The sequence below is a fragment of the Dipodomys merriami genome, unplaced genomic scaffold (assembly GCF_024711535.1).
Source record: "Dipodomys merriami isolate MVZ:Mamm:240054 unplaced genomic scaffold, mDipMer1.0.p SCAF_39, whole genome shotgun sequence".
In the NCBI taxonomy this organism is placed as follows: domain Eukaryota; kingdom Metazoa; phylum Chordata; class Mammalia; order Rodentia; family Heteromyidae; genus Dipodomys; species Dipodomys merriami.
Window position 1 is genome coordinate 13,498,289 of NW_027205492.1, and position 27,949 is coordinate 13,526,237.

At 53.6% G+C, this 27,949-nt stretch overlaps 2 long non-coding RNA genes across 2 annotated transcripts; both read left to right on the plus strand.

Annotated features, from left to right (window-relative positions):
* The first annotated feature begins 767 nt into the window (after window positions 1–767).
* LOC138805359 (uncharacterized) lies at window positions 768–13,036 on the plus strand. Its single transcript, XR_011365506.1, has 3 exons — window positions 768–843; window positions 3,894–4,016; window positions 12,908–13,036. It is a non-coding gene; the product is annotated as an uncharacterized lncRNA (long non-coding RNA).
* An 11,812-nt stretch (window positions 13,037–24,848) lies between these two features.
* On the plus strand, window positions 24,849–25,840 carry LOC138805360 (uncharacterized). The gene is made up of 3 exons (XR_011365507.1): window positions 24,849–25,001; window positions 25,100–25,262; window positions 25,669–25,840. It is a non-coding gene; the product is annotated as an uncharacterized lncRNA (long non-coding RNA).
* Window positions 25,841–27,949: the final 2,109 nt, after the last annotated feature.

The following is a 27,949-nucleotide window of genomic DNA, read 5'->3' on the forward strand; positions in this document are numbered from 1 at the left end:
CCAGGCCCTGAGTTCAAGCCCCAGGACTGACCACAAATAAATAAAAATAAAACAAAAACCCCCAAACAACAACAACAACAACAACAACAAAAAGAAAGTATTTTAATAGATTTATGTAGGTTGTGTTTTTTTCTGATGTCATTAAAAAGAAGACATTCTTCTGTTTTATTTTTAATTTTATTTTACTGTAAAGGTGATGTACAGAGGGGGTTGCAGTCACATAAGTTAGGTAACGAGTGCATTTCTTTTCGAGCAATGTTACCCCAATAACCCAGAAGTTCTCCCCCCACCCCTCTTTCTCTCCTTCTGAGTTTTAAACATTTTAAACTTTAAGTGAGAAGAAATTTGGAACATTGTGGTCTTTCAGACTATAAGCCTGTGGGCCTTGGGCCCTGGGGACAGTGTTACTATCGCATTTTACTGAAAAGGAAATTGAAGACCAGAAATGTTTAGTCCCTTGCAAAAAGTCCCGTGGCTCAAGAGCAATGGAGTCAGGGCTCTGCCAGAGGCGTCGTCCCTAGAGCTTGCTGATCTCCGCAAGACTCCAGAATGCTCTGTGCCTCTGTGTGCTGCAGGGGAGTCTCCTAGCATGAGGTCCACCGGAGTCCCCGGTGACACTGCGGTCCTGCAGCCCTCCACACCACGTGCCTGCTGATGGAATTTCCAGATATCCAGCCATCCGGTCCTTTCACGTGGCTGCGCTGTGTGTGTGTGTGTGTGTGTGTGTGTGTGTGTGCGTGCGTGCGTGTGTGTGTGCGTGTGTGTGTGTGATCATCAGTATCTCTGCCTCTCCTGCTCCCCAATGTCTGCGTGGCATAGCTGTCACATGAATGTTTTATTAAGGTATGGTTTTTGTTGCATTTTTCATTACTCTCTGATGCGTGATGGCTCTTTCCAACCGGGCGCGGGGGAGGGAAAAAGGAACTCCGTAAGTGATTTGAAAATGAGCCGGAGACGGTCTTTTGATCACTATCAAAGACAGTGTAAATAATAAATGAGGTGCAAAAGCCAGGGCCCTGGGGTTCAGATGACTCTGGAGGAGCCCCTGCAACCTGTGGAGCAGGGAGCAGCAGGGCAGATGTAATCACCCCGCTCTGCAGCCCTGGGGCAGGAGGCTGGCACGCTCACAGCCTCCTCGTTATCCTGGTCGTGGAAAGGAGGAGAGGAGCTGAGAGGAGCGGTTCTGCTCCCAAGGGGCGCATCGCCTGCAGTGCCAGCACCAGACAAGCAAGCGGATATGGGTGCCGGTGACCCATCCCCCTTTCACACGTGCTAGGTCGATGCCGGTGACCAATCCACCTTTCACACGCACTAGGTAGATGCCGGTGACCCATCCACCTTTCACACGCGCTAGGTCTATCCCTAACGAGGATGGAATCCTGCTGGGCATGGCCCTTCAGTGGCCCAGATCTAGATGGAACTGCAAGCCACAGAAGGCGGGCAGCAGGGCGGGAGAGGGGCTGGGGAGTGGGACCGGCCATCCCCAGGGATCTCCCGCTGTCCAGGTGCCTCTGGGCACCTGTCCCCCAGGTGGGTTGATCCAAGAGGCCCGTGGTGGAGGCCCTGGGGCTAGATCTGCACCTTCTTACTTCTCACCCCACAATCAGACACCAACAGTGTTTTTTCTTTTAGCAACTTCTTTCTCTTTTGGCAACTTCTAGATAAGACTTATCCTCTTAGGAAAAAAATGTAATGCCTCTTGTTTACCTAGTTAAACTATTTTTATTATCTTCAGTTGTGCAAAGGAGTTTCAGTTCAACTTATCAGTGTGTGCGTGCAAGCGTATGGATCATCGTCTCCCTTCCATCCTTCTCCCAGCCTTTCTCCATCAACCCCTTAAGTTACTTGTTCCCACGTTCACTTATAAACATTAAATATTATGACTGTATTCGCCCCCTTCCTCGGTTTCTTCACCATTTATCTGACCCTCTCGGACCCTCCCTCCCTAACACATGTTGCGGATTCCTGATACTCTTTTTGTTAAACAACAAGTTATTTGTTTAACGGAGTTACACCTTTGAAGTCCTCCCTGCAAACACCATAACAAATGTGCTTATGTGTAGATCCGTACATGCCTGTATGTTTCTGTATGTTTCTGTATGTTTCTGTTTATACCTAACTCCCATGCCTTTTGTGTCTCTGAGCCTGGCCATAAAGGAAATGAAAAGCAGAGCAACCCTGAGAGCCTGTCTCACCCAGTCAGGGTTGCCATTTTAACTTGTGAAGCAGACAGTAACATTAAACATTCCTGTGGTAACCACTCTCACCTCTGTCTACTTCGGGAACTCCTTTTCTTTTCCCAGCCCAGCACTGTACCTGCTAAAGACAGCTCCCCATTTCCTTCCTCACAGCTTCTGTTCCTGTAAGTGTCCCCACCCCAGGGAAGGTGGTCTTCTTTAGGGGCTGGATTATCTCACTGAGCATAATGTGTTCAAGGCGTAGAATTTCCCTCCCTTGTGGGCTGAATGTGCACACACCGTATTTACGATGGTGCTCACCATCCTTCTGTCTTCCCATAACGCTGGTTGTTTACTCTGCAAGTTGCCAGCCTTGAAGAAATGAAGAGATTATGTACAACAATTTGAGCTTCTGCATGCTCATGAACAAAATGTCAGATCGGCCATCTGAGGCCAGGCAGGGCTGTGTGTGCATCCTGTCCTGTGGGAAAGATAAGCAGGGCTGTGTGTGCATCCTGGCCCTTGGGAAGGAGGAGCAGGGCTGTGTGTGTATCCCAGACCTTGGGAAGGATGGGCAGGGCTGTGTGCATCCTGGCCCTTGGGAAGGATGGGCAGTGCTGTGTGTGCATCCCGGCTCTTGGGAAGGATGAGCAGGGCTGTGTGTGCATCCTGGCCCTTGGGAAGGATGAGCAGGGCTGTTGGCCCTAGACTCAGTCACTCTGTGGCACCCACTTCCGTCTCCTGCTTGGGTCCTGGCTACACTGCGTTTGAGGCTTCTTCTTAGAGCAATGTTTCTCAACATATCTGTTGAGGAGGCCAAAAAAAAATCCAAGTTACTGTGGAGCAATAATTGGGAACTGCAATAAAAATGAATGACTATGCAGGCTGCCTGTAGCTCGTGCCTGTAACCCTGGCTACTCAGGGGGTAGAGATCTGAGGACTGCAGTTGGAACCCACCTAGGTAGGAAAGTTCTTGAGGCTTATCTCCAGAAAGTGCAGGAACTTCTGGAGCTTTCCCTAAAAAGCAATGCAGTGCATGGAAAAGCAGCGATCTAAGAACTACGACCCATCTACTAGGAGTCAGGGACAGCAGCTGACTTGTTCTACAACATTTTCTCAGGCTCAGAAGAGATGCTGTCCTTCTCCACCCCTTTCTGGGCCTTCCTTCTGCCATTTGCTCAGGGACCGTAAGATGCTGCCATCGCGGGCCTTGTCCATGAACTCACAGACAGGACTCTAGGGATGCCACCTGATAGCCAGTGTGTCTTGGAAGTCCCACTTCTTAATGTGGCACCAGGTTCACCCAGGAGAGGTCTGTGGACAATGGCATTGCAGGACCCCGCTGTGAATCCCTGCGGCTCTGGTTCAAGATGAACAATCACTCCAGGGGGTGGGGCCCTGGGCTACTGCTGTGAGGGCATGCTGGGGTTTCATAAAGCCACCAACACCCACAGGAAGTTCACTGGAGACTGGTGGTCCCAGGCAGTCATTTTTCTCAAGGCCCAGTAATGCCTAGCCCACTAAGGGTGACGGTCAACACGCTGGTGAATGCAGACCTGGTACCCAAATGGTCTTTGCCTTCTTTGAATTTGTGAATACTTGGAATCCCCAAGTCACTTGGGATACAGTTGTGCCCCTAGGACAGAGTTTGATTTGCCTTTTGATGTAACTACTTAATTTTAAAAATTGTCTGTGTGTGCTTTCTCCTTCTCCCAGATACAAACTGGTTCACGAACCAGCAAATTGGGCCAATACAGATGACACATTAGAAGTAGTTACCACCAGGAAGCTGATTGGCTGAGTTCCCACATGGAAACGCCCCTGTCGCCATCCACAGAGGTGAGTGTTGACCCTGAACCAGAAAAGGTGATGCTTCTCTCTCCCCAGGAGCAACAGCTTTTCAGCACAACTGAGACAATATGAAATAATCTTCGGTTTGGCTTTGCTTGCATGCTGATGATCATTTCTGATAATAACTCTTGGAATGGCAAACCAGGGACCAATACCGCTGAAAGAGGGGCTGTAATCACTCAGAAGACAATCACGCCAGCCAGAAGCTGCAGCCAAAGCCATCGATTTCATCTGCTTGTGAGACAGTGCCACAGCTCTTTGTCAAAGCCAATAACATGTAATGAATATTTAGCACGGTTTCTCTCACTTGGAATGGCACAGAAGCTGGGGCAAACATGACTATAAGGCAACTCATTTGTCATCAACTAGGATGGGTGGTTTTATGAGCAAGTTTTAACACATTTCTCTACCATCTCCTGGGGCTGCGTTTTAAAATGCATTAAAGCAAAGTTGAATAAGTAAAAATATTCAGAAAACATTAAGAATTATAGTTAAGCCAGGCATCGGTGGCTCACACCTATAATCCTAGCTACTCAGGAGGCCGAGATGTGAGCACTGAGGTTTAAAGTGAGCCCTGGAAGAAAAGTTCCAGGAGGCTCCATCTCCAGTTAGTCAACAAAAAGCTAGACTGGGGGCATGGCTTAGAAAGTAGAGTACCAGCTGTAAGTAGAAGCTAAGGGAGGGTGTGAGACACTGAGTTCAGGCCTTGGCTTAGTCCCCTCCCCCCAACACACATGACTGTATTTAAAGAAGTCTGTGACCTAAAACCCAAACTCCAAGTGATATGGAAAAAGTGTGTAAAGTTATGTTTGCTCAGCACCAACTTATTTGCTTTACATAATAAATTGGCTTTTTGAGTAACAAGATTATAGTACCCACTGGCCACAGTTTCAACTATTGGCAGAATTTAAACAGTTCAATTTCTCATGATAGGATTTTCATGATAAACTCATTGATCAAACGTGAGATATAGTACTTCAAGTTTGATAAAAAACCATTTACTGTGGCATTCGCAGCCTATGGGGTGTAGCAGGGCTCAAAAATGTAAGCCATTTCCTGTTATATTACAACATAGTATTAAGTATTACAGTGGACTTATTTTGTAGCTAACTCAAATAGGTGTGAATTCTGTTGTAAATGAATCTTCGAGCCGTGCTAGCCGGTGAGGACTCATGAAGTCAGGAGCTGAGGCTGCAGTCCAGAGGGGGCAGAGGGCCACATGGAGGGTGGGGTTAGTGCAAAACTCACCTCGAGGCTCCTTTAGGAAGAAGTGAGGCTGGGGTCTGACCTGATGCCTTCTGCTGGCCCTGGGATGGGATGCCTTGTTTGACCCTTGATCACCTACTGAGAGACGGCACCGTGTACAGCCAGCATCCCTGGAAAGAGCCCATGGGGTTAAAATAGGCGACAAGCAACACAGGACATCCCCTCTCTAATCCAATGCCCATGCCACGGGGGCCTAGTAGAAAGAATCCCCAGGGCTGGTGGTCACAGTGCACATCCTTGCTGGCAGTCCACCACCTCTGGTTGACGTGTGTAGCTCCACGTGCTGGCATGTCATGGCTTTGCTGGGTACGCTGGACGATGTGTGTAGCTCCATGTGCTTGGCATGTCATGGCTTTGCTGGGTACGCTCTTCCTCTATGCAGGGACCACGGCGGGAGGGCACAGTGAGAGTCCAGTGGTGCTCAGGACTGCTGCTTTGTTTGCAGGTCTCCCTGGGTTCCACACTGGCCGGAGGACCTTGGGAGCCAATGGAAGGGAGGATGGGGGAGACTCGGGGTCAGTGGGAGATGGCCCCCAGAGGAGGGAGGGAGGATGGTGAGGCTCCGCTTGTCCCAGACATGGCTCTCCATTCTGCTTCCCTGCACGCTCCAGGGTGAGCGTGGGGATGCTTGCTTGTAAGCTCCATATTGGTCAGCTCTGGCTGCCGCAGCACCAGGCTGAGTGTCTCTGTAGAGGTGGTTTCTTCATGGAAATGTGAAATCGAGGCACCGGCCTGGGAAGGCCCGCTTGTGGGTGGCCACTCCGTGCTGTGGGCTGGTGTGAAGGGGTCAGGAGGGACTGAGCTTGCTGGTGCTTCTTCTAGGGTGCCGGGCCTGTCACAGCCTTCGCCTGAGCCTCGGGCCCCGAGGCCACCACGGTGCGGTGGCTTTGGGGGGCGCACGATTCCGCCCACAGCCGGGGTCTCACAGGAAACCTCCGGTGAGGCTGCTCTGCACAGCGCCTCTGCGTGCAGTGCGGGGCCTCCCTCGCTGAGGCGTGGCGGTGTGGTCTGCCTTAGCGAAGAGTCATTAGGCAGAGCGCCGGGGCCGGCCTTGGTCACAGCGGTGCACGCTTCCCGATGTGTCCTGGAAGGCCTCTCCGTGGTGGTGGGCAGATTGGAAAAGACGGAGTCTCTGTGTGCCTCCATGTGGACCCAATGAGCCATGGTGCTGCATTGTGGGCTGAGACGAAGCTGGGGTCCCCGTGTTGCCAGGAAGCTGGGGTCCCCATGTTGTCAGGAGCTGGGGTCCCCGTGTTGTCAGAAAGTTGGGGTCCCTCCCCATGTTGTCAGGAAGCTGGGGTCCCTCCCCATGTTGTCAGGAAGCTGGGGTCCCTCCCCATGTTGTCAGGAAGCTGGGGTCCCCCATGTCAGGAGCTGAGGTCTCCATGTTGTCAGGGAGCTGATTTCCAGGAGGGGGATGGGTCCATGTAGGTGGCCTCTGTCCTCAGGTTGATTTGACTTGGCCAAAGTGTGATTTGCTTCATCCTGGACTATTGTGAGTGCTAGGAAGGTGCAGCTCCCACTACCTGTGGGGAAATCTGTGGGGAACACAAGTAGCAAAGATGGCCCTGAGAGGAAGTTGAGTGGGCAGAGCTGGATTTGTTTAGGTTCAGTGTGTAAACAACTCATGGAAGTTTAGGTGCATGATAAGGTATGGCCTTTCAGTGATTGGTTGATCCCATTTCCTCTCCTCCCACGCAGTCTTTTGCTTTAAAAAGGGGATGCTCCCTGTTAATAAACGGGTTCCTGCTTGACTTGACTCCCCGCTGCGTCTGATTGTCTCCTCGGCTAAGGGAGGCTGGGGAACGGGCCAGCGGCCGCACTTACCTCTCCTCGGACCCCGTCCGTCCAAAGACGGACGAAGACCCAACAACTACCCAGTTACTGTATGTGCGTGCTCCTTTTATAGAATGAGAAACTTGTGGACCGATACATTCAGTAATGCATCCGGGGTCACTGCCCTGGAAAGGTCACACCCAGGTGGTAGGGCTCCAGGGTCTGACTTGGGGGAACTCCTGACAGTGTGACCACTCCAACCTCCCACTGTGCACCATGGCCTGGGGTGCTCACTGGAGCATCTGACCCGAGCTCCAGGGCCCCATGCTTTGAGAGCTCATGATGCACCCGGGCTTCTCTGCCCTGGCTGTCACTGTGGATGAAACACTATGAAGGATCCCACCATCTGACACACAGCCCAGAGGAGAGGCGGGTCTGAAAGCCAAGCCCTAGAGAACTGGCTGCACATGGAAAAGGTAAAGCGAAGTCGGCCGAGAGGCACAGGCCCCAGGCTCCAGCCCAGCCCACTGAGCAGTGGACACCATCAGGGATGTCTGTTCACTGGCCCGATCCAGCTCCCACTGGTGAAGGAGGCCGGGGCAGCCGCGGTCAAGCTAGGATATGCATGCACAGAGCCCCTGCGTGGACACAAGCCATGACCACCGCAGCCTGTGGGCCGGCCGGGGTCACGTCGGTGCACACTTGCAGCTCTCGTGAAGCACAGTGTGAGCAGATGCACAGGCCCCTGCCCAGGAGAAAGCGTCTGTGCCACTGGAGGCCACGCGCCTCTCTACCAGGAGGGCAGCTGCTTCATTTAGGAGAAGCCGCTTCATTTAGTAGAAGCCTGAGCTCTGAGCTTGGTGGGGAAGGAGAGAGGGAAAAAAAAAAAAGATGAGAAGGGCCCGGTCCTTTCCCCTGTGAGCCTTCTAACTTAGCTGGTGGTTTGTGATGAATTATTGATCTGATGGGGCTCCAAAACTGCTGAGTCAGGAGCAGAAGCCTGCTGCTCTGCTCCGAGCCTCGGGGGGTTGGAGTTGAATCTGCGAGGCCCAGACTCCACTGTAAATTTGGATTTGCTCTGTGCGCACCAGGTCTGCTATGAATTATCTATTCAGCTTCAGCGGAGGGACGTGACGGGACTCCTAACACCCAGACCAGACTGTGAATGTGTTCACTTGTTTGCTGGGAAGAACTTTCTTTCCTTCCCGCCACCCTGCCTGGCACTAGGTGTCCACATAGTGACCACAGCCCTCCCTCTCCCCCCAAGACAAGACCTGATCCACAGACAGAGGTGTGCCCTCATTGGTGAGCACCAGACCCCGTGTACAAGGGGACACAGGGCCTGATTGCTGCTGCTTCTTGATGAGCAGATGGGGAGAAGCTCTTCCACGTCCTGGAGAGAGCTGGAGGCGGCCTCTGCCCTTTTCCCCAGGGACGTGGGCCCCAGGGAACATAGCAGAGAGCTCGGGGTGGGGTGGGGCCATCCAAACAGGCACCTGTGGGAACCCTTGGGCCACTCAGCGGTTCTTTTTATCCTCTCCCTACCCTGAGGTGCAAAGACCTCTGATCCCAACCGTCTTCTTGTTCTATATAAGCCAGCCTTCTTGGGAGTCCTTACTAGCTAGTGAAAGGCTAGAAACCCCCCAAAACACATCCTACCCACTGTGGTGGGACTGGCTGAGATTTCAGAGAACCCCCTCCCTGAGGTATTAAGTGAATATACCAAAGCTTCTCTTTTTTTCCATCCATCCATCCATCCATCCATCCATCCATCCATCCATCCATCCATCCATCCATCCATCCATCCAACCATTTTACTATCCATTTCCACATCCATTGACATCTCTATCCATCCCTTTATCTCTCCCTTCATGCACCCACTGATGATCCATCTCTCCATCTGTCTATTCATAAATCCATCCATCCACCCAACCCCCCCTTACCCACCCATTCTTGAGCATTTATGGAGTCATTCAAGCAAGAAAGAGACAGAAAATACTTCACAATGAGAACAGCTAGTCACTGAATAAAGAATGGGAACTTTCAGACTGGAGGTTGGCCGCAAGAGAAGGCAGGTGCAGAGCCAGAGGGAGAAGGGGTCTGAAACAGGCAGCCCGAGGCCTCAGGCAGGAATGGTGTGCTCACCAGGAGTCTCACGGAGATGATGTAGGAGCATGGGTCTGGTCAGTGGAAGGGTTGCCACACTAGGGTTTGAGTGTCTTTGGGCCTTTGGAGATCAAACATCACTGCTGAGGGGGAGGGAGGGAGGGAGGTGTAAGATCCGGCACAGGCCTAGACAATGCCTCCAGTTCTGTACAGGGAATGGACAGAGGGGGAGGTTGAGGAAAAGCTAGGCTATGGGGAGGAGTGGGCTGTTGGGGAGGAGAACAGTGTCCGCCACATCAGAGTGGCTGAATGGGAAACCCGTTGTCCTTACCCCATTACAGTTGTTGGATTCCTCAGGAGACCACAGGTGTGTGCTGTTCCCACGCTCCCTCTGCCCACAGAGTGCCTGGAGATGTGCAGATGGAGGAGAGGAGAGACGCACAGAGGAGGGTTGAGGGAGGATGTATGGGCCGTGAGTGTCTCTGACGCCCACCTGTCATGGGCAGTGCTCAGCTACTGGCCGTGTGTGACTGAGAGGTAGGAAACGAGGTCCAGTTGAGTGGTTAGCTTCCTGCCACTGTTTGTCATCTCTGGAAGTAAGGGCATGACCTGAGATTGTGGCCATGGCTCTGGGGAAGAGGGGACAGAAGCAGAAATAGACCATGCGTCTACGAGGATGCAGGTGGAGGAGCTAGAGAGGACTCGGGCGGGGCTGAGTGCCAGGGTGCTGGGAGTTGGATGTGAGCCAGACGGCGTCTCAGTGTGGATGTTCTTGCAAAGGGTGACCATCAACCCCAGCTACAGTGAGCCCAGACCTTGTCTCAGAAACCCCCAACCAAAAAACATGCAGCAAGTAAGACAGGCAGACAAGGCCTTGCTGTGTCACTGGGGCTGAGGATCTTCCTGCCTTGACTTCCCAAGTGTGGAGGCTGTAGACAGGCACCACCATGCCTGGGACTTAGTGCATTTCATAAATCAGTGCACATTTTAATTAATTTTTTTGCTTTATTGTCAGCTAAGAAATGGTCTTAGTGAAATTACGGAGATGATGTGCTTGTTATTATATTTAAAAATCGACTCTAAAGTAGCTATCTACTCAGATAAATATGTCACATTAACAACTAAATTCATCTACTATGGTCAGCAAACTTCCTGTGGAAGGCCAGATAGGAAATATTTTAGGATCCGAGAGCAGGGTCGAGCAGTTTCATCTTGCTGCTATAAATGGAAAGCAGTCAGTAAATGGTCAGGGCTGCGTGCCAATAAAGCTTTATTTACATTTAGATATAAAGTTGTAATAATGAAATATAAACAAGTCTAAATACATTATGTTTTATGCTATGCATAAATACATGTGCAGATGTGTGATATATTTATACATATTTATGTGTGAGCATGGATATTATAAATAGAAGTCTTCTCATATTTACTTGTAACAGTAGGGGTGGGACCAATCTGGTCCCTGGGCTGTCAAGTCTTGGATTCACCTGTGCGATAAGGCGGTGTCTGTGCGATAAGGCGGCGTGCGCACTCCCTGGGGAGCATGGAGGAGGGAGGGGTGTGGAGGAGGGGCAGGCGGAGGACGGAGGAGATGTCCTAGGAGGTGCTGCCCGTGGGGCTGTCCAGGCAGAGCCCAGGGGAGCTCTGGCTCTGGCTCAGGCAGTCGGATGTTGGTTAGATGTCACCACTGGCAGGCCATGGTGAGGCTGTGGCTTGACGGTTCCCTGGGAAAACAGAGGGCTTCCCCGCGAGGAGGGGGCTATGCATGGGACAGAGCGAGATGATGCAAGGAGGCATGGAAGACCAGGCAGAGCGAAAGGACATTCGTGGGTCTGAAGGAGCCACGGGCCAGAGACACGGGAGAGAAGTGGAAAGGAGGGAGCATGGTCCCAATGGAGCCCCCGTGGAGAGGCAGGGCGGAAGGAAGGCCTTGGTGACCCTGGGTGTGGAGTGTGCCCTATTGAATAACCCCACAGGGGGCGGAGAGGCCGGGCAGGCCTTCTGCTGTGCCCCCTCCCAGGAAGAGCTGGAGACAATGAAGCTGGCTCTCCCTCCCCTCCGCTTGGCTGCCTTTCTCAGTAGGTTTTTGTCTGCTCACTCTCAGCAGTGTGGGGCTGGTCTCTAGATGTGGAGACATGACTCCCAGGGCGTCTGAGAGCGTGGGGCGTGGCCTGCCCCTTCCCTGGCTCACCCCCTGCGCCCTGGTGCCCATGTGCTGGAAGACCTCCCCTTGCTCTCTCCCCTTCTCACACCTACTGCATTGTTGGGGCTCAGAAGCCACCTCCCCCAAAGAATCAGAATCAGTTCTTCTAAAGCAACAACAACAACAAACAATATTTTGAAGAACTGGGATGACTGAGTTTTGAGGACAGGCTCTACTCAAGGACTTTTCTCTTCTTTGTTTTTTTATGACCCTGTAGCCCTAGGACCAACTACAATTCTGGCTTAAATGTCAAGTTATTCTCAACCAGCCAGCCAGCCATCTTGAACCCAAGGAGCACAGCGGGCTGTGCTTTTTTTTTTCCTCACAAATTTGATTTTCTGGAACTTGAATTTAATTGTGTATTGTTTGTGTCCATTAGCAACCTCATACTGAGGGTAAAAAGAAAATACCATCTCTAGATCGCCAAGCAATTTAGCAGCCCTGGGTAAAACCCAGGGAAAATGAAAATAGATTTTTAGAAAGCTATTTACATTTCTGTAATTATGATTCTGCTTCAATTTAAGTGGAAAACAAACAGATAAATGGGGAGATGGTGTCTTGAACATTTGTCATCAGTAGTTTTAGAAAGAGAAATATGACTCCCTTTCCACTTTTTGATTAACTAGATAAAATATTATCTAGCCAGAAATAATTATGCTTAAAATTTTATGAGTAGTACGTGCTTTGAAAAACTGAAGACCTGACATTATTTAACTTGTGTGTATCATGATTTCCAAGAGAACTTAGAAAACTTTGAATCAGTAAGTTCGGATTAGGTGTTCATTTAAAGGAAGTACAATCCTTGACTGGCTTCTCTTTGTCTGCTTATTATCCGTGTAAGGTGGTGGTATGAGACAGGGGAGAGCTCCTTTTAACACTTTATGCAGGAAGAAATGTGCCCTGCAGTCAGCTCTCTTGCCTGCACAAGGGACAGTGACCCTGTAGGACATTATACTATAAGGTTTCATGCCTAGAGGTAGGACAGGTTGTTGGGGTTTTTTTGGTACCTGTACTGGAGTTTGAAGTCAGGGCACTGTCAAGGCTGGAGCTCTACCATGGAACCACAGCTGTATTTCCTGCTTTTTCTGGTTAATTAGCACGAAGAGTTTCATTGACCTTCCTGCCCAGGCTGGCTTGGAACTGCATTCCTTGATCTCAGCCACCTGAGTCCTTAGGATTGTAGGCAGGAGAGGACAATTAGCTTCTGAAACGTAATTGCTGAGTGTGCCATTTTGCAAATACCGTCTCCAATCTCCTGTCTCCGATGCCTTAAGATAAATGGGGAGAAACATACGTTTGTCTTTGTGCTAATGAACGGTCACATTAATGCCTGGTATGCTTAAAGCCCTGGGTTCAATCCCTAGTACCACAAAAAAGTAATAATGACATCATTATACTAGTTGTGATCCTTAATAATAAATGAATTAACTTTTGAATACTGAATTGATTATAAGGCCTTGGTTAGGAATAGTAAGTAGTATATTGCCATTTTATTGGGTCAGAATTAAAACTTCCCTTCTTCCTATAGAACCTTTGCAGATATTCAAGAGCTCACCACCACTCACATTCTGCAGCTCCTCACAGCCCGGTGCTTGGAGACAACTCACCCAGGGCTGTGGCATCTCTCAGAAAACTACTGCTGGGAGGGGAAAATCCACCTCACTGTCCTTTTAAATAAAGTTTTATTGGCACAAGACCATGTTCATTTGCTCGGTGTGGTCTGTGGCTGCTTGGGCTCAGGATTCAGAATTCAGCAGGGCCAGCAGAGCTGTGCAGCCTTTGAGGCCTTGCAGACGGAGACGGCTTCCAGGCCCTTTCCAGGCATTCTGTGTGAGACTGCACAGCGTGGCCTGCATATTATGATGCATCTACACCCTGTGTTAAAACAGCCATATTTTTGCTTTTGGCCCGAGTTTGCTCGTTTAATGTACTGTCTGTCGCGGGATCTTGGCCGTTGCTGGGCCTCTCTGTGAAGTCTTGCGTGGTAAGAGGTTCTGCAGCCTCTTTTGTTTTCAAAAGCAACAAAACACTCATGCACTATTCATGACTGCTACATGCAGCAATCAACGAGGAAACAAGCAGTGCATTTGTAGATATTTAAGTAGACATTTATTCATTTATATTTTTGCTGTTTTTTTAAAAAGTCTATTCAGAAGCCAGCAACGTTCCCCCCGCCCCTCCCCCCTCGCCCATCTTGGTTTTCCTAGGCCTCAGACCTTGGGTTCTGACATCCAGCAGAGAACCCAGCCCATCTTCACAGGACAGGGAGGCCTTCTGTGGATGCCAGCTGCGGGCCTTTCCCGGCGGAGCCTCTAAGGGGCGCTCTGGGCGCCAGTCCTCATTCCCCCCTCCCCCCCATTCTCCTTCCCCACCCTACTGACAGGCTTTCAAAGGCTCTCATTAGAAATGTCAGCACCAGGGGGTTTGGTGAAAATCATTTGCCTCCAGTGGATCTTACATAGATTCGTGAATTAAACCAATCCTTGCTAATGGCAATGAAGAAGGAAATAAAACAGAAAAAGTAAACATTTCCAGGGGAACGTGTGCTTTTATTAAAAAACATTAGCTGCCAAATTACTTAGCTATCCAAAGATAGCTTCAGTCTTAGGATTTAAATATTTATTTTGTATTTCATCGGTTCAGATTTGCGATGGGCAGTAACGATCACCGTGGTTCTGTGGAGTTTCTTGTTCCGGCGCTAGCTTGGCTTTTATGATTTATTAAACATAGAAGATATCCTGGTTGTTAAAACTTTCCTCTTCCCAAGTAAAATATTGACCAGGGAAACTGTGTTTTCTGTGCCAATGAGGGCTATGTAGCTGCAGCCCATCCCAGGCACTCAGGTCCACCCCAAGAAGAGGGGTTTTCTGGAGCTGTGCCCCTTGCTGGAGAAATTCCTGCACAACAGAGCCTGCGAATCCTGCCAGCGGGGTGTCTGCCGAGTCAGAGGCCAAACCAAACCACCGCAAAGAAGGAGGAGGATAAAGATTCTGGAGGGCCGGTAAAGGGGTGCAACCTGCCATCTCAGCTCTCAGGGTGGGGTGAGGCAGGGAGATGGATGCAAGGCCAGCCTGGGGAGACGCTGCCTCCAAAACCAAAGCGGATCAGGGCAAACAAACCTAGAAGTGAAACAGGTAAGGAGCCTAACCAGGATCCTAGAACCGAGATTTGACATGCACACGAAGCTCAGGGAACAGCATCTGGCCTGATATGCGTTACCTCTTCTTTCTCCAGAAAAGAATCCTGATGTTCACCATGTACCTGCCTTCTGGAAGTGGATGACATTTCCCATATTCCACTGAATGGAGTTACAGCCACATGACTAGCTATAGACCTCTGGCGGCCTTCTGGCCAGTGGAAGGCAGCTTTTGGAATCCACCTTACAGGATAGCTATTGGAGGGAATGGCTGGAGCTGGGGCAGCCATATCGGGCACTGAGCCACACACGTCAGCTCAAGTGGTACTGGGACAGGAAGTGTAGAAGCCCTTCCCTCTTTACCTTCCTCAAGACCCAAAAGTGATGGAAAATTAAACGCATCTTGTTTAAACCATCACAATGCCAGGCCGGGGTGGCTCATACCTCTAATCCCAGCTACTCAGGAGGCTGAGATCAAAGGATCCAGATTCAAAGCCAGCTGAGGCAGGAAAGTCTGTGAGACTCTTGTTTCCAATGAACCACCAGAAAACCAGAAGTGGCGCTGTGGCTCAAATGGTAGAGCACTAGACTGGAGCAAAAGAGCTCACGGACAGTGCCTTGCTGTCTTATGCTTTCTGCCACTTGGGGCCAAATCTATTCTTAACTGATGCAGAATACAGAATGGAGGGAAATGAGCTACGAGTAGCAGAAGTTAAGCGTGTGCCATTGACTACATGGATGTATCCAGGTAGCAAGGACTTAAATACTGTGGGTGAGCCGGACGGCGGCCCTCACTGTGGAGACACAGAGCTCTTCATAAAAATGGTCCCTCCTCGTCATGTGAGCAGCCGCCCTTGCTGGGGTCTGGAGTGCAGTCATAATGTAGATGCATTCGCGGCTGCTCCTCAATGCTTTTAGCTATGAGAGATGGGGGGGAGGAGAGAGAGAGAGAGGGAGAGAGAAGAGAGAGAGGGAGGGAGGGAGGGAGGAGGGGGAGAGAGAGAGAAAGGGAGAGAGAGGAGGGAGGGAGAGGGAGGGGGAGAGAGGAGGGAGAGAGGGAGAGGGAGAGGGAGGGGGAGAGAGAGAGAGAAGAGAGAGAGGGAGGGAGGGAGAGGGAGGGGGAGAGAGAGAGGGAGAGAGAGGAGGGAGAGAGAGGAGGGAGAGAGGGAGAGGGAGAGAGGGAGGGGGAGAGAGAGAGAGAGAAGAGAGGGAGGGAGGGAGGGAGGGAGGAAGGGAGGGAGGGAGAGGGAGAGGGAGAGGGAGGGAGAGGGAGAGGTGGACTGTGGCTGCTGCTGGCCACTACATGGGGGTGAGTGAGTGAGAGCACCGCACTGTGTGCATGGAGCATGGAGCCGCCCGGCCGGCACTCTGCCCGGTCCACTGCACGTGTGGCGACTGGGCGCTCGGAGGGCCAGTAACAGCAATGGCGGCACCTCTCCCACCACAGCGCTCACAGAAGTGCCACCGGCAAAGCAGCAAAGCAGCGTACCCCTGGAAGAGAAGAGATGGGCCCCCGCCCCCAACGTGGAGCTGAGTCAGAGGTCAGGCTCAGGCCTTCCCTGCCACACCTGCTGTCTGAGATGGCGCGAGGTGGGCGCCATGATGCACGGAGAAGAGGCAGAGTCACCAGCAAGGTTTGGAAAAGAAAGCCCAGGCCCATGTGCTTGCTCAACCCTGAAGAATGTACAAACCCTGAAACGCTGAGAGAGTCACCCCAAAACCTTTCTATGAAGCATTGAATGAGTCACACACACACGCACACGCACACACACACACACACACACACACACTGAACTCAGGACCAGGTAGGTGCTCCACCACTTGAGCCACACCTCCAGTCCTATTTGCCTTGCTTATTTTCAAGGCAGGACCTCATTTTACACCCATCCTGGTCTGGGCTGGGAGCCTCCTGTGCTTTCTGGTGTTGCCATTGTTCTTCTCCTGTAGCTGGAATAACAGGTAATTGAAGCTGGACACCGGTTAGTATGGTGTCTCTTAAACATGTGTGCCAGGACTGGCCTCAAACCTCCATCCCCGGATCTCCATCTTCCAAGTAGCCAGGATGATGGGCTTGAGCCTTGGTGCTCTATTGTGAGTTTGACATTTTTCAGGGCAAAACTTACCAATGAAATACACGCATCTTCGCATTATCATTCCAGGAGTTTGGAGAAATGCATTCAACTGGGTCATCCAGAGCCTTCGCAAGGTTTGGACTGCTGCTGCCAACAGAGCTGTCACCCGTCCTGGGCCCCTAGCCGATGTGGCTGTGAGGGTGTGGGGAGCCGAAGTCATCTCAGGTGGGGTGAGTGCAGAGGAAGAGGTTCCTCTGGAGACAAGGTGGTCACCCCCAGAAAGATTAGCAACCCAGCCACTACGTGAGTGCTCCAGCAGCGTCGGCGCTCCAGGCTGGTTCCCTGGGCCTTGCTTACTCCCTTAGCCAGGCCTGGGGCAGCCCCAGGGGCCCAGCATGGGTGACGAGAAGGACATTGCACATACGCACGTGGGTTCTTCCTGATGCTCCCTCCAGCTCTGCTGGGCGGGCCGTGGTGCCGTTCAGAAAGCTGCAGCTGGGTGACTGTTCGTGTGAGTGTGGACACGCACACACAGCCCTGGTAGCACCAGCGCAGTCGGGGTGTTGGCCCAGTGGCTTCCCGGGCCACGCCGTCCATCTGTGAAATCCAGCTTCCGTGGCCAGCTGGCTTTCCCGCTGGGATGTGTCCCTGCCAGGGGCCCGTGTCTCCGGACATCTGGCCTTCAAGTGTCTGTTTTCTTATGGCGTTTCTTTGCCATCTTCTGGGGAGCATTTGGGATTTTCTCTGGACTTTCCTCGCTCTTTGTCTTCTGCTCACGTGGCCTGCAGAGCTGGCCAGCGTTCAGAGACGGCCACGCTTGGAGCAGCCGGAGCTTCGGCCCTGGGGGGAGCAGGGTGCTGTGCCTGATCAGGGCTGGGGACTTCAGCAGGGCCTTGGTGCGGCCGAGATTAAAGCAGGACACCCCTCTCAGGAAGTGTTTATGGTCATAAAGAAGGCTTGCGTCTCTGTGCTTTTGCATGTAGTAGATTTCTCCTCTTTAAAAGGATTCAATTATGAATTCTGGCATCTCAAATTTAATACTTGAGAATTAAATGAATTATTTGTAAAAACATCCTCAGGTTCTTCAGATGAAAGGAGTGTAATATTCATGACATTCTGTGTGTAATTTCCACAGTGGTTATGCTCCTGGCAGTGGGTTCTGAGCAGCTTCATGAGATGGGGAAGGTTCTGTAGAGAGAGGTGGGTGGAGATGAAGCAGACAGAGGGGGCAGGAGTAGACAGGGGGACAGAGGGGACAGGAGTAGACAGGGGGACAGAGGGGACAGGAGAGGACGGGGACAGAGGGGACAGGAGAGGACGGGGACAGAGGGGACAGGAGAGGACGGGGACAGAGGGGACAGGAGAGGACGGGGACAGAGGGGACAGGAGAGGACGGGGACAGAGGGGACAGGAGAGGACGGGGACAGAGGGGACAGGAGAGGACGGAGACAGAAGGGACAGGAGTGGACGGGGACAGAGGGGACAGGAGTGGACAGGGGGACAGAGGGGGCAGGAGTGGACAGGGGGACAGAGAGGGCAGGAGAGGATGGGGACAGAGGGGACAGGAGAGGACGGGGACAGAGGGGACAGGAGTGGACGGGGACAGAGGGGGCAGGAGTGGACAGGGGGACAGAGGGGGCAAGAGTGGACAGGGGGACAGAGAGGGCAGGAGAGGACAGGGACAGAGGGGACAGGAGAGGACGGGGACAGAGGGGACAGGAGTGGACGGGGACAGAGGGGGCAGGAGTGGACAGGGGGACAGAGGGGGCAGGAGTGGACGGGGACAGAGGGGACAGGAGTGGACAGGGGGACAGAGGGGACAGGAGTGGACGGGGACAGAGGGGACAGGAGAGGACGGGGACAGAGGGGACAGGAGTGGACAGGGGGACAGAGGGGACAGGAGAGGATGGGGGCAGGAAAGGATGGGGGATGTAGAGGGGGTTGGGGAACTAGAAGGAGACAGGAACTAGAGGAAGTAGAAGAGGGGAGAGGAGGACTAGGCGGTGCAGGATGGGTGGGGGGCAGGGAGGCGCGGGGACAGGGGTGGGGGGAGCTGGGGGTGGCGGGGGCGGGGCAGGCTCCATCATTCAGCTTCTGGAGGTGTTTATCATGGAGGAACTGCAGTGTGCTCTTCATTTCTGGTTTTGTGTTTGGGGAATTATCCAACGACTCGGCAAACACACCGTTTTCATCTGTCTGGTGACTTACAAATCATCGCCCCCTGAGGGCCCTGGCCCCCGAGGGCCCTGGCCCCTCCTGGCTGAGCGGCGCTGATGGCTCCAGGCCTTCAGTGTGGCGCAGTGAGGGACAGGGAGAGGCGGCGTGACTTCCTGCTGCTCAGGAGAAGCTCTGCGCTCTGGGGGAAGGGGCACCAGGCAAAAGGTCACAAGAGCCGTGAGAACCAGCCAAGCCTAGAGCCGGGATCAGCGCTCAGGAATGTTCTGGCCTGGCCTTGACATCTGGGCTCAGGCCCAGAGCCGTGGCCACACTGACAGAGGCTAAAAATACCCAGGCAAGGAACGTGGGTGACACCGGGGGGGGGCGCCTCTCAGGACGGGGGAGAGACCGTGGGTGACACCGGGGAGCCACCTCTCAGGACGGGGGAGGGACCGTGGGTGACACCAGGGAGCCACCTCTCAGGACGGGCGGGGGGCCGTGGTGACACTGGGGAGCCACCTCTCAGGATGGGCAGGGGACCGTGGTGGGTGACACCGGGGAGCCACCTCTCAGGATGGGCGGGGGGCCATGGTGGGTGACACTGGGGAGCCACCTCTCAGGACGGGCGGGGGACCGTGGTGGGTGACACTGGGGAGCCACCTCTCAGGACGGGCGGGGGGGACCGTGGTGGGTGACACTGGGGAGCCACCTCTCAGGACGGGCGGGGGGACCGTGGGTGACACCGGGGAGCCACCTCTCAGGACGGGCGGGGGGACCGTGGTGGGTGACACCGGGGAGCCACCTCTCAGGACGGGCAGGGGGACCGTGGGTGACACCAGGGGGCCACCTCTCAGGATGGGCGGGGGGACCGTGGTGGGTGACACCGGGGAGCCACCTCTCAGGACGGGCGGGGGGACTGTGGGTGACACCGGGGGGGGCGCCTCTCAGGACGGGGGAGGGACCGTGGGTGACACCGGGGAGCCACCTCTCAGGATGGGCGGGGGACCGTGGTGGGTGACACTGGGGAGCCACTTCTCAGGACGGGCGGGGGGCCGTGGGTGACACCGGGGAGCCACCTCTCAGGACAGGCGGGGGACCGTGGTGGGTGACACTGGGGAGCCACCTCTCAGGACGGGCGGGGGGCCGTGGGTGACACCGGGGAGCCACCTCTCAAGCAGTGTCCATGTGGCCTCTCTCTGCCAGGCCCCCAGGCTGAGCACCGAGGTTAAAGGGCGAGCCTGCTCTGGCTGTTTTCCTGTCCTGTGCATCGTGACAAATATGTACATAAAATCAGCACAATGAGCCCACTAAAGACTGTTAAGCGGGGAGGGTTAGGAAAGTGACTTTGATCAAAGCTTAGAATAGGAATATATGGAAATATCAGGATGAAACCCCTTCGTAGATGGAAGCATGCTATTAGCCATTTCCCTAAAAGACGAACCTTAGCACATACCGATGCTAGGCCTGAGTGCACAACACCCATCAAAAGGCAATGCTATCAGAGGCAGGAGAGTCCATACTTCTACTTAATCTGCCGAGGCCCTGTCCACCCAGCCTGTGTGCTGCCCATTCTTTAGGTCAGGGAACTGCAGCTTTTGTATGCAGTGCCTGTGTGTCTTTTATTGCAAATTGAGTTGAAGCATATGAACATATGTTTCTGTGAAGTACCTGTGCTTGTCCTTTACCCATTTTTTTCCTGGTAAGTTGGCAATCCTTTTTGTTTATTTATAAGAGCTCTTTGCATATGAAAGTATTAGGTTAGTGCTGTCATTTGTATGTGTTGCAGGTAATTTTTTCTAGCTTTTCGTTTGTTTCTGTTATCTTTTGTATACGGAAATTGAGAAAGAATTATGTAATCAAATGCATTTCTTTCCTATTTCATTGCTTAGAGAGATGGAAAACTTTTTTTTTTGCCAAGCACTGTTCGGATACTTAAAGTATAATTGCCATACAAAATTACCAAGACAGATGGGTCGTGGCAGTGGTGTAGCGTTTTGTGTCTCTGGTCATGACTGGTGTTCCCGCTCCTGTGACAGGACCGTGTGCTGGGGAGAGGGGGGGGCGTGAAGGGAGAGCTGTTGTCGGGACTACCGGCTGGCTCTGCTGACACTGCACTCCTCCTCCCTCCCCAGTCCTGACTCTCCAGGGGCTCTCATCGCCCATAGCACCCTAAAACCCCACCCTGAGGCGCCAGGGACTTCAAGGGAGCGAAAACACTGAGGTGGGCCGGCCCGGTCCTGGCCCTCACATATGTAATCCTAGCATCTCGGCACCAAAGTCCAAAAGACTCCATCTCCAAGATAACCAGCAAAAAGCTAGGCTAGAGATGTGTTTCAAGGGGTAGAACACCAGCCAAGCAAGCAAAGCAAGCAAGTGTAAGGCCCTGAGTTCAAACCTCAATACCTCCAAAACACAGACCAAGAAACAAAACCCAACCCCAAACAAAAAACAATGAACAAGAAACTCGATGAGGACGGGAGGGAAATGACTTAGGCTGTAGTCTATGCTACCCAAGTGTCCAGGTCTGAGCCTGGGATTGTCTGGTCTGGAGCTGCCCCCCCCCCCCCCCCATGTTGAGTGAGCCGGGAGGAGGGGCTCTGGGAGCTGGAGGCGTGGCTTTGGGCAGGAGGTCCGCCTTCTTCTGTGCTCAGGCGTTGGCCTTGGAATTTGTTTTCACTGTGAGACAGATCGTCAACATGATGCCCGGTCCAGCTTGAGATAAAATAGCCAGCAATTCAGGATCTGCGTTCATTTGCAGAGTTTCACCACTCAATAAATCCTTCCTCTGCAGAGACGCCATTAACTAATCATTCAGGGTTGGGAGCCCTCAATCAACCGTGATTAAAGAACTTTGGCCCGGTGCGGGGGAGAGCCTGGTTTTTCTGGATACCAACGATGAAATCTGCTTACACATCCATCTTTTGTTTGAGAAACTGCCCTTAACTAATAATTCCAGACGGAAGGATCTTAAATCAAGCGTGGGGGCTGGCGAGATGGGGGCAGACTCTCAGTCACGATAAAGACTATTTTATTGCACACTGTCTTCAGATGGGTGACGTTCATTTAGGTTCTAAAGAGCAATTGCTCCAGTGCCTCCCTCCTCACCCCCGGGTTCATGGCTGGGAGCGTGGGTCGGTCTCCCGGTGCAGTGGGTGAGGAGATGCATGCCACGCCTGTCCCTCCAGCCTGCTGCTCCCTTCTCGGGCCCTGCTGAGATCTCCCTGGCTCTCTCCTCAGCCAGCTGGCTGGGACTGGCTCCACTTCCTCTTAACAGACCCTGCTGTGTCACGTGGGAAGCGCACCTCAGATCAGACCCCTTCCTCCCCCACCCAGGGGCAAGAGCTCTGTCTTACCCTCTCCCGTGGTGTCCACATGTATGCAGCGCCCGGCCTGGGTGGTCCCTCCTCGCCCGTGTGCTCACCTCCTTGACAAAGGTGTGAAGCCCCTTGCTGGAGTTTTGCAGGCGAGCTGGGCAGGATGATGGGAACCCCAGCGCAGCCCCAGAATCTTCCTTGGAGCCTGCTGAATTGTGGGTGCTGGAATTCCACCCCCCAAGGCTCCGTCAGCAGGGCCAGGCCGGGCCCGGGGACGTCTGTGTCGCTGGCATGCCACACGGGTCGTGCAGATGCCCGTGAGCATCTGAGAGCCTCTGTTCACCACCGTCCTTCTCGGCTTCTGGAAGCAACTTCTGCCGTCTCCTACTTTCCCTGGCCGTAGACCAGTGATGAAGAACTATAGAGAAAATGGCCCATCTCCCCCTTCATGAGCATGTGTTTATTGAGCAGATACTGGGTGTACCGGGCGGGTCTGGGAGCTACTAGGGATGGCCTGACGTAGAGCACACTGGCAAGCCGGTGGGGTCGCATCGTGGGCCTTGGTGGGAGGGTGAGAAGGGGGGTCCTTGTTCCATTGTGGGAAGGGGGTAGGGTTGGAGTTCCCAGCACCCAGGCTTGAGTCGGCCTGAAGCTCTCCTGGGATTGCACCCTGCCCTCTGACTCCCACGGTTCATGAGCACCAGGACTGTGCACGCCACAGGCCTGGCTTTCTGATGGAACCCATGAGTCACTTGGAATGGAGATTTCTCACAGAATAAACCTTATGCTGTGAAGAGCGGTGGTAAAGAGCCGACGGAAGGCTTTTGTCTCCTCTGGAATGGCCACCCTGACCTGACCATTGGTCAGCAGAAGCGATGGCTGGGCAGAATATCCTGACAGAAGGGAGGGGAGGGCAAGGGACAGCTGGGCCTCACAGGGTGGCGAACCAGAGCCTGCATCTGCCTCAGAGACCTCCAAAGTCAACAGCGCCGGCAGCCTGAGGGGAGCTGGCGGCCTCCGCCAGGAAGCTGTGGACGTTGGCTGGGGCTCTGGTGCTGGAGAAGCCGCCCTTCACGAACAGGCAAAGCCCCACCCCTCCCCCACCAACAAGCAGATGCCTCAATATCACTAAGCCCTTCACCATCCCTTGACCACTCCAACCTCATCCACACACCCACTCATGGCCAACCCCAACCTGGAACCACACAGCCAAAGGGATTCTGGGCAATGTAGTTCCAGGTCAGAGGCGTTGCTTTGTGCAAAGGTTGGGGGGGAGGGTGCAGTTCTGTGATGAGTGACAGTTCAGATCGGTGGAGCCGTGAACTCCAGAGACTTCACCACCAGTCACCAGCTTTAGGAGAGGAAGGCCTCCACATTTTCCAGCATTAGCCAGAATTGGAGCCATTTAATCAGTATCTTCTTTGCAATGTTAGAAAGGAAGGGCCCTCTGGGCTCCCAGTGAGCAGCCAGGGTTCAGAAGCCACCCGTGGGGGCTGAATTTGGGGGGCGGGAGGAGGGGTCAGGGTAGGAAGGAGACAGGGAGCGAGACAGAGAAGCGTTCTCAAACAGCAGCTTCTCGGGGAGCCCCAGGGCAGCAAATCCAGGATGGGGGCATGAGCCGTGAGCTCTGCGAGGAAAGTCACCAAAATGTGCAGGGAGAGCCGGCACACGCCTGATCGCAAAGACCTGTCATAATAAAGGAGGGAGCACTTCCTTCTTAGATGGATCGCACGCTGGGACGTTGTATGTTACCCATATTGGGATATAGTCTAGTTTTAAAATTATATTCACTGTTTACTTTTATTATTTATTTGTTTATGTGTGTTTTACACGGCATTTCTCTCTTTCTCTCTCTCTTTCTCTCTCTCTCTCTTTCTCTCTCTCTCTCTTTCCTTTCATGTTGGTACTGGGATTGAACTCTGATTCTTGAGACATACCTCCACTTCCAGTTTTCTACTGATTAATTTGAGATAAGTATCTCATTGACTTTTCTGTCTGGGCTGGCTTTGAACCTCAATCATTAGATCTCAGCCTTGTGAGTAGCTAGGATCGCAGGTGTGAGTCACTGGTGCCTGGCTTACCTGTTGGCTTTGATGAGATTCTACAAAACCACAAAGCATTGGCCACAGAAGAAAAAAATGGTTTTAAAATTCAGTCCAGGTCGATTATCTGCCAGGAAGAAAGCTGGGTCAGATGACAGATTTGTGACCAGGATCCGGGGATTAGCAGCTTCTTGGGTGGCCTCCCAGGAGATAGCCGGGCAGGGTTGCCTAGCTGCTGGAGCTGTGGCGGTGGACTGTCCAGGACTGGCTCAGAATAATGGTGCCAAGGGAAGGGGAGCTCCCATCTTGAAGATCAGACAGCTGCCAGGCACTGGTGGCGCACGCCTGTAATCCTAGCTACTCAGGAGCCTGAGGTCTGAGGATCAGGGTTCCAAGCCACCTGAGTAGAAAAGTCTCTGAGACTCATATGTGCAATAAGCCAGCAAAAAGCTGGAAGTGGAGCCAGGACTTAGATGGCTGCCCTGAGTGGAAAAGCCAAGCTAAGGTTCAAAAATCTTGAGTTCAAGTCCCAGGACCAGATCAGGCATGCACACACGCATGCATGCACACATGCGTGTGCACACCCCTCCCATGTACAGCACTTGCTAGCTGCATTGGGAAGCGGGAGAGGCATTCATGGTCAGATGAAGTGGCTGTTCTGTCAGGAAGGGTGAAGCCCAGGGCGTGGCCCGGAACGGGGATGTCTTGGCAGAGAACCGCCGGGTCTGCATCACCAGCTAATGAATCCTCCAAGGAATGGCTTGTGTTCTGGAATAATTTCTCGGCTGCAGTCTGCACTTTCCATTGGAGGCTTCTGGAGTCGTGACTCCCAAGTAGATTTGAGTCCGGGCATGGGCCCCAGAGAATGGGGTGACCGGGGAGCCAGGGCCTGGTGGTGCAGGTGGGAGGCCCCCGGGCTCTGTGAGTGATGGCTGGTGCTGTGGCTTCCACCAGGGCTGTGAGCTCCCTTCATCCTACTCTCTGTGTCCTCCCTCCAAGATGGCCTTCTACCGCGTGTCCACGCACCCACGTGAACCTCACCAAGTGGAGCACTGGAGACAGAAGAGGGGAGCCACAGTTACGGCAGGCCGCAAAGGGGCAGTGCAGGCACAGCCCCCGCTGTGACACCAGAGCCCCTCACGGACAGCTCTGGAGGCCACTGGTAAGGTGAACCAACCCCGCCCCCCAGCCTCTGGGGAATGTCCTGGAGAGAACCAAATGTCCCAGGGAGGTATGTGGGGTGGGCATTTTGTCCCAGTACAGGGACAAAGGGCAGGCTGGGCCCAGGGGGTGGAGAATGGCCAGGGTGGGATGGGGCCAAAGGCTCCTCAGGGGCCCAACAGGGAAGCTGGGGGCTGTAGAGGAATGTGGGGAGCATATTCTTAAATGAAGCCTGGGTTTCCACCCTGGCAACTCCCAGCAGGAAGCCTGAGCCCTGAGCCAGGAAGCCGGCAGCAGCCGGGCACCCCTCCTCCCACCCCCCTCCCCCCTCCCCCTCCCACCTCCCCCTCTCACCCCCACCCCCCCTTCCCACCCCCCCACCCCCATCCCCCACCCCACCCCCGCAGGCAACATCGTGAACCTCACAAGGGCCAGGACATGTACCGAAGACCAGTGCAGGAGTCGGCGGTGAGCACGCTCTGAAGGGCCAGGTCTAATCAGCATCCACAGTTCTCAACCGCGGGATGGCGCCTGGACGGGGCAGCCACCATCAGAGGAATGGAAGGGTAGAAGTGTCGTTATGAGAGAATAAATTTTTTTATGATGAAAATAATGTTGATGGTGGTGGTGATGATGATGGTGATGATGATAGTGGCAGTGGAGATGATGTCAGTGATGTGTAATGTGTAACAAGCCGTGGCCAGAGTGGAAGTCTCCCTGGCCAGCACCTGCGTGCGCTCAGGAGCAGGACGCGCCTGGTAACAGTAGGTGGGGCTCCCCGACTCCACCACACCTGCCACAGCCCGCACCTGACCTGCCTATCAAAGGCAGGGGAAAAAGTTAGACATTGCTTCCATTTTCGTCAGTAAATGGGCATGAAAAGACATGAGTGGCAGGTTTGCAAGGAGGGATAAGCTGGGAAGCAAATGTTTCAAATAGTTGACTGCTTGACAGAGCGTAGGTGTTCAGGACATTTTAGTTCCTCCTCTTCCCTTTCTGTCCTTTCTGCCTTCTTCATGCCAGCCGTTTTGGGAGCCTCCTTCCCCTTCTCTCCAGGTATCCAGTGGAAGGCGAACCACAGGTTTCCAACTAGCCAATCAAGAGTGCCTCATCATCACAGAACCCAGTGATTGGTCCAGGGGTGAGCATGTGACCTAAGCAAGCCAATGAGAATCTTTCCAGGGGGTTGCTATAAGTGCAGGCTTCTCGCTGCCTCTGGTTACCAGCTCTAAGCTAAGCCAAGGAAGCTCTGGTCTTGTTCTTTGGTGCCTTGTCCACTGGGTACAGAGGACAGCAGGGTGGTGGAGACAGAGTGCCGATAGGACTGCTTACACTCCTGCCTGAAGCCAGTGTGTGGACTTCCCAGTTCCACAGGACAGTGCTGCCATCATTTCAAAGCTGCAGGTTATGTTAGATGATTGGTTACTGCCAATCAGAAAAAGACCTGACCAGGCGGGGAGGAACTCAAGTTGTGGGGCGCTTCCCAGCAGGCCCCGGGCCTTGGGCTCAATGTCGGTGATGGAGCGCTTCCCAGCAGGCCCCGGGCCTTGGGCTCAATCTCTGGTGATGGAGCGCTTCCCAGCAGGCCCTGGGCCTTGGGCTCAATCTCCAGTGGAACGCTTCCCAGCAGGCCCCGGGCCTTGGGCTCAATCTCCGGTGATGGAGTGCTTCCCAGCAGGCCCGGGCCTTGGGCTCAATCTCCGGTGATGGAGCACTTCCCAGCAGGCCCTGGGCCTTGGGATCAACCACAGTACTGATGTCCTGACTATTGGTCCTCCCTCTTCTTCCACTCTGTTCTCTCACGCTCTCCTCTCCCTGCTGGGCCCTGGGCCTTGGGATCAACCACAGTACTGATGTCCTGACTATTGGTCCTCCCTCTTCTTCCACTCTGTTCTCTCACGCTCTCCTCTCCCTGCTGGGTCCTCATAAATCTCAGTGCCAGCTGTGGGTTCTAGCTTTGTCCTCATCCTTCTATCGTTCATTGCTTTCATTGTGCCCTCAGATGGTTGGGAACTAACTCCAACTGTGATTGTAACAAGTAGCTGCTCCTTTCAAGAGTCACCGGCCCGGGTGTGGAGGGTGACCTTGGCATTGGTATGAGGAGGGGTCGGCACCCAGCTCCAGGCCCAGCCATGGGAGTCACCGGCCCGGGTGTGGAGGTGACCTTGGCATTGGTATGAGGAGGGGTCGGCACCCAGCTCCAGGCCCAGCCATGGCTCTTCTTGTTGGCTCTGCACACGTCACTCGCAGGCCGGCCGCTTTCACCTGGGCTGGTGCTCCTGGATGTTGACTCTGCTTCTGCTGCGGCCGTGTTAGTAGGGTGGCGGGGTCACCGGGCTGGGCTGAGCCTCTGGGCTGGGAGAAGGCCTGGGGAGCTGGCGTTGTGTGGGGCGGAGTGTGAACGAGGTCTGCGGAGCCTGTCTGGGTCTGGTGCTCCAGGGCCCCTTCGCGCAATCGCAGGCCACGGCTTTCCTCCTTTCCCGGGCCCCGGGGCCGCAGGCCCTCTTCTTTGGGTTGGAGGCCCGTGACTGTTGGCAGAGGAGTGGGGTTCATGAACCCGCATGTTTCCTGGGGACCAACACCCGGCAGCATGCGCTGGAGGCACACGGGGCGCTGGCGGCTAGAGGGGAGTTTGATGACGTCATGGCGGGGTTCTTTAAGAGCTGGGGGAGTTGGTGACGGATCACC